The sequence below is a fragment of the Cucumis melo genome, chromosome 2 (genome assembly GCF_025177605.1).
Source record: "Cucumis melo cultivar AY chromosome 2, USDA_Cmelo_AY_1.0, whole genome shotgun sequence".
NCBI classification, from domain to species: Eukaryota; Viridiplantae; Streptophyta; class Magnoliopsida; order Cucurbitales; family Cucurbitaceae; genus Cucumis; species Cucumis melo.
In genome coordinates, this window is record NC_066858.1 from 7,816,594 (window position 1) to 7,822,872 (window position 6,279).

General features: G+C 34.1%; 1 long non-coding RNA gene across 1 annotated transcript; it reads left to right on the forward strand.

Moving 5' to 3' along the window:
• The first annotated feature begins 1,173 nt into the window (after positions 1–1,173).
• Positions 1,174–2,556, forward strand: LOC127148083 (uncharacterized). The gene is made up of 3 exons (XR_007818708.1): positions 1,174–1,423; positions 1,701–1,856; positions 1,985–2,556. It is a non-coding gene; the product is annotated as an uncharacterized LOC127148083 (long non-coding RNA).
• The last annotated feature ends 3,723 nt before the right edge of the window (positions 2,557–6,279 follow it).

A 6,279-nucleotide genomic window follows, 5' to 3' on the forward strand; every position in this document is an offset into this window, starting at 1 on the left:
GACTCATTTCACTAGAGATGAATGAAATAATAATAGCATTCTAGATAACGAGGTGATTGGTGAGTTTGAAGTGTTTGTTTAGAAAGTACGACCATTAGGAGCGTCAAGTTTACGAAGCATATTATAGGAAGAGAAACACGACTTTCATTGGTACATCCTCAACAATGTAGATGCAATAGCGAACTTTCGCAAGTACGCATTTCCAACTTTATACTTCATTTGCTATCTCAAGTCTTTGTTATTTTTCATCACATAAACTCACAATTATGTACTTTAGAAAATCCCTGAGGTTGATACGTCGTCAGGGTCAAAGCAATTTTGACGTATTTAAAAGACATAAACAAGCATTTTTTTTTATTATTTCAGGGCTTAGGTATATAGAGTAAATGAATTCGAGAATTGGTATATGCTTATTTCATAGTTTATATATATTCATTAATGTCCACTTGGATGATATGCTTGACTATTCAAGTGTGGATGATTTGACACAAACGACAATAAAAACCATACGACACATGTGGAACTAGACTACAAATCAATCAACACGTCCCGTTTTTGGTTTGTTGAGGAACCGATCATTCTCGCAACCCAAGCACATCAAGTGTTTTGCCTTGAGAACTCAAAAAATGGTACCAATTGGAAAATGGTTTAAGTCGTCCAAAATAAATGTATATGAGACGTGTCAAAAGTCAAAGATGTTGAGAATGAGCAACTTAATGTATTGAAAATCGTCGTCGAACATGGCTGGACGAACACATTAAGGATGACACTCTATGCAGGGCTGAAGTTGATCCTACACTGGTTCAAAGACCAGATGTGCACCATGTCGCGGACAACTTCATAGTTGATGATGATGAACAACCATGACCTCAAAGTGGATCAAGCGACGATGAATAATAATGTTTTTTTCATGTATACACATCAGTTATTATTCTATACATTTAGTTAGAGATACTCACATTTTTTTAATGTTGTTGATTTTTATGTCTATAAGAATTATGTCATTTTCTAGCTGTTTCACTGAGGCAGATTTATACTTAGAGTTGGACTACGTGTTCAACAACGCAGGAGGATCGTCGTCAGTAGGCGACACTTCAACTTAGTCTCGTTAGATAAACAATTGAATCGGTAATTATGTTTTTGTTTCTTATAGAGTATTCTTTTTTTTTTTTTGTAGATGCCTCTCAACCCACTCCCACTTCAAGGAGACGTCAGCACTCCCAAAACTTGGAATTGGAGTGGTACGTAAAACAACACTGGAAGATCCCTATATCAATTGCCTTAGGGAAAACCCATCTCACCACACGTCGTTAGGTTCAGCACGGTCATCGGTGTGTTAATGCGAAACATATTTTCGATCACTGCCCTCAAGTGGGGCGATGTACCTCCATAGTACATCGAGGATGTCAAAGGCGGCCTGCAGGTAAGTTTGTAAAGTACTCAACATATACGATACTCCTCAAATATGTAAAAAACAAATCCGTGTGTTTTCTTCTTGTGTAGTGCTAATTCGAGCACAATTTCGATGATCAAGCTCTTACTCGTTTTATTGAGCATCAAGCTCTTACTCACTTCCTTTGCAATCATTACTTGACCCACAAATTCCAGATGATTCTTTGATTCTTCCGTCTACTTTACTATATAGTAAAAAAATTATTTTTATTGTTTCGCTATCTTAATTAACATTTTGATTTTTTTAGTGTAGGAGTAATTGAGGGTCAACAAGGCTGCTAGACCATAACAACCTTACAACCATAAAAGTGAATCCAAGTCGTTCCTTCAACGGTAACACAATCTCGCTAAAGAACACGGTCGCCCAGTGGACAGTGTCGAGTTGTTTAGAGAAACACACGCTAGTAAGACTGGCGAGTTCGTTTTGCATGTTGCAGTGGATGCCCATATAAGTTTATGAAATTAAGCTTTTCAATTGTACTTTATACTTTTAATTATTATCATTTCACAACTTACAACTTGTATGGTGTAGATTCGTATGTTGAAACTCCAGTCCCAACCCACCTTGAAAGATTCGTAATCACTTTCTAGGGACGAGATATGCAAGATCGTGTTGGGTAGGCGATTGGGCTACTAAAAAGATCTTGGTTGGGGCCCCGCCCAAGTCCCAGAAGAGTATTACTTCAAGTTCTTCCTCTTCTCATCATGAGATGCACTCCATAGAGGTTAGTGAACTAAATGCTAGCCTTAAAAATGCTAACTGCCTAATTGAAGAACAACGGACAAGGGAGGAGGAACATGACAGATAAATTACCGAGACAAATTGTCAAATGGAGGAGATGAGGAGGATGATTGAGGAGATTAGTCGGACACAGAGAGGACCATGAAGACACTTATGGTACGTATTTTTAACTTTAATTCGTTTAATTTCTAATGTATGAAATATATATAACTATATTTTTATGTTATTTGTTGGTTTGGAGATTTTTCTTTGCATACAATCGAGGTTTTAGGATAGATTGATGTAGTTATATTATTTTAATGTACTCTTTTTAAACAATTCAGATAGTATTAATTGTAAATGTTATTAGACATTCGGATGAATTATTTCGATTTATAAATTGTAGTTTTTTTTTATTTTAATAGTTTGTTATAAATTTTGTTAATTTGTTGCCTTCCGAAGCGGAACAAAAAAAATAGCTCAAGAATAATATAAAAATAATAGTAAAATAATAAAAAATTAACAAAATAATAAAAAATTAATCCGTACGAATGATTTACATAGAGGTAGGCAGTTTTTCCGATGCGGAGGATCATTTTACCAATGTTGCATCAGAATTAGTTGAATCCTAATGCACGGAAACAACGTCGGTTATAGTTTATTGCTGACGCGCATAAAACGTTGACATTAACTGCGTCCGGATGCCTTTATGCTGACATTGTCCCATAGCGCATCGAAAAAAGTTCCCCTGACGCTATATTTCCAATGTTCTGGTCGATGGAGTTTTCGACGTTTGTATAGCTTGTGCTGACTTGCTTTCTTATTTATGCTGATACGCTACGACTTCGGGAATTCCCCGGATCTTCGTATTGTAATCTGCAATTTGAGTCTCACAGCTACTACCTCCTTATTGGAATTCCATCCTTGAAATTCGTTGGCTAAGGAAAAAGTTGAGAGAATACTTCAGTATTATTTGTTCTTCACTTTCCTAAGTCGCCTTTTCCATACCATGTTTAATCCATAATATCTTAACCATGGGAATCACCTTTGTTCTTAATACTTGATGTTTTCTATCTAAGACGTGTAGAGGCTTCTCTTCATAGGTGAAGTTTTCTTATGCTTTTAGAGGTTGGTCTTTGAGAATATATGAGGAATCTGGTATATACTTTCTCAACATGGAAATATGGAAGACGTTATGGATTTTAGACGATTCCATGGGCTACTTTAGCTTATAGGCCATTGGCCCCACAAGTTATAGGATTTCATAAGGTCCTATGTATCACAGGCTTAAGTTTCCCTTTCTTTTGAATCTGATTACTCCTTTCTATGGTGATAGTTTCAAGAAAACTTTGTCTCCCACTTAAAACTGCAATGCTTTGCGTCAGTTGTCCATGTAACTCTTTTGACTATCGTGGGCAATCTTTAAATTCTCATTGATTATTTTTATATTCTTTGTAGTTGTTTAAACTAACTTTGGTCCATATAATTCTGTTTTGCCAACTTCTTCCAAACAAACTGGTGTTCTGCAATACCTCCCGTATAATGCTTTAAAGGGGGTCATTCCAATGCTGGAATGATAATTGTTGCTATAAGCAAATTCAATCAAGGACAAACGTTCGTCCCAGCTTCCTTTAAATTGCAGAACATAGACTCTCAACGTATCTTACAATGTCTTAAATGGTTCTTTCAGATTGACTATTAGTTTGTGGGTGAAACACGGTAAAACACAACTTAGTTCCCAATGTGTTTTGTAATTTAGGCCAAAATTTGGAAGTAAAATGCGGGTCTCGATCTGAAACTATAGATACTGGTGTTCCATATTGGCTTACGATTATGTCTATATACAACTTAACCACTTTGTCTAGAGAGAGTTTGCTTGAAAGGAATGAAATGAGCAGTGATAAGGAAATCCTAATCCTCAATCCAAAGATCCAAGCTATTAGCGTAGCAAGAACTTTTGAAGTAAGAACTCGTTATACTAATTTAGATCAACCAAGAGAAAGTTAGGATTAAATTACCTCTTAGATCAAAGATCTAGAAGCAAGATTTGGAAATCTTGTTCTAAATTGAGTCACTCCACAATCAAACTTGATCAAGGTTAGATTGATTGGCTTGCATGCATTCTATCACAAAAATTGCAAATTAAAGAAAAAGTCTCAAGATGAGATTTAAAATTGCATTCATCAAAAGTCTTGTTCTTACAAATGGAAGGATAAAGGCATTATATAGCCTTGTATAGATTCTATCCTAATTAATGAAAATACCAAAAAATCAAATTAAAACAAAGAAAATACAATAAAAATGTCACGTTCATCAAAGTCTACATTTCTCGTTAAGCTTCTTGCAATTGTCTTTTAGTTTTTGCTTATTGGGTGTTCGACGCGATTACTTCGCAAAGAATCTCGTGTAGGATGTCTAGGCAGTCGCGTCTCCATTTCATCGCATAGAGTGAATTGGAACGGAGCGTGACAAACATAAAAAAATGTCTTACCAATAAACTTTATGACTTTTCGTGTTTTAAACACAACATTTTCTCAACCTAAGAAGTCAAACAATTCTTCTTTGCAAAAACAACTTTACTTCGTTCATAAAACCACTTTTACAATACATCTCTAATTGAACTAAGCATGGTAGCTACAGGTAGTTCTCTAAGATCTTTAAACACTGAGTTTACACTTTATGCACAATTTGATGTAATCATTATGTACTTTCGTCTTCATAAATATGCTCGATACCACTTTTTAAACCCAACATTACTAAGATAATCTCTTATATTTGGACAAATTGAGTCCATACATCTCACGTGGTACTTAAATTCATAAATGATGTAGGTATAAGCACAACTATAAAAACATTTATCAAGCAGTGCAGCCTTAAAATGAAGTTTCAAGTTACTTAAGAGTTTTATGCACACACAATACTCAACATTAGAAAACACTTTTAAAACTCATTTAAGGATGCTAAAATGCTTATCAGAAACAATGACTAAATTATCTCGTTATGAAAAACTACTTTGTATCTTCTAAAAAAACCATGTATATGATGCATCATTTTCAAAATGTACAACAGCAAATGCAAGAGGGAAGATTTGGTTGTTATTATCTTGTGATGAGACTATTAATAGGTTACCACAAAACTTACACTTCAAAAACGTGCCATCAATAGAAATGATAGGTTTACAATATTTCCACCCCTTAATAGATGCACAAAAAGCCATAAACCAAAACTTGAAATGACCACTATCATCTATCTCTAAAGCAGTGCATGTTCCTATAAAAAATACAAAACATTTTTTATCAGCACCAATAAAATAGAGTAAATAGACTGTAGTAGATGTTAATATTTGTCTATTTAAGATAAACTGTGATATTTGTCTATCCCCATCTATTTGGAAATGAATGTAAATTTGATATAGAAAGCTGATCATGCTTGAGTTAGATTCAACCAATTTATTAAAGAAGCATGGAATTAACGTGTATGATTCAACTACATCACCTTTTAATATATTTACTATGTGTTCTTTTGCCCTCCAAGTTTTTTGATAACTTATATTAACTCCAAGATTTGTACGAGCCTTATGGATTATCGCTTTTGGAATGGAATGATCAGTAGGCATGAACTTAAAATCATCTATCAAGCAACTGCTAATTACTGTTGAAGAAGCTTGCATGTGACAACTTTGGGTAGTATTTAGTGAACAATCATGGTCAGAAATGTACTTTTGTAGCATCCACAATTCGCTCTCCTTATAACGAGATGCCCTAACATACCTTTTGCACCCTTCTTGCAAACATCTATATTCAAAAGACCTCAAATTTGATATTATTGTAGTTCTAAATTGAAAGTTGTTCTACACTACTATTATGCAAAACACTTTTTTACTTTCAAATAATTTTTTTTTACTTCAAATCATCATGATAAGAAATCTTTCTTATAACTTCATTATTTAATATAAAAGAAGTAAACGATCGTGTTGATGTAGATAAATGATAATGTTGATATTGCTAAACTATTGTGTAGTTCAATATAAACAATCGTAAAAAACTTCAAACTAACGATTTTCATAATGAAATACAAAATACTTACAACAATATTTAAATCTTATG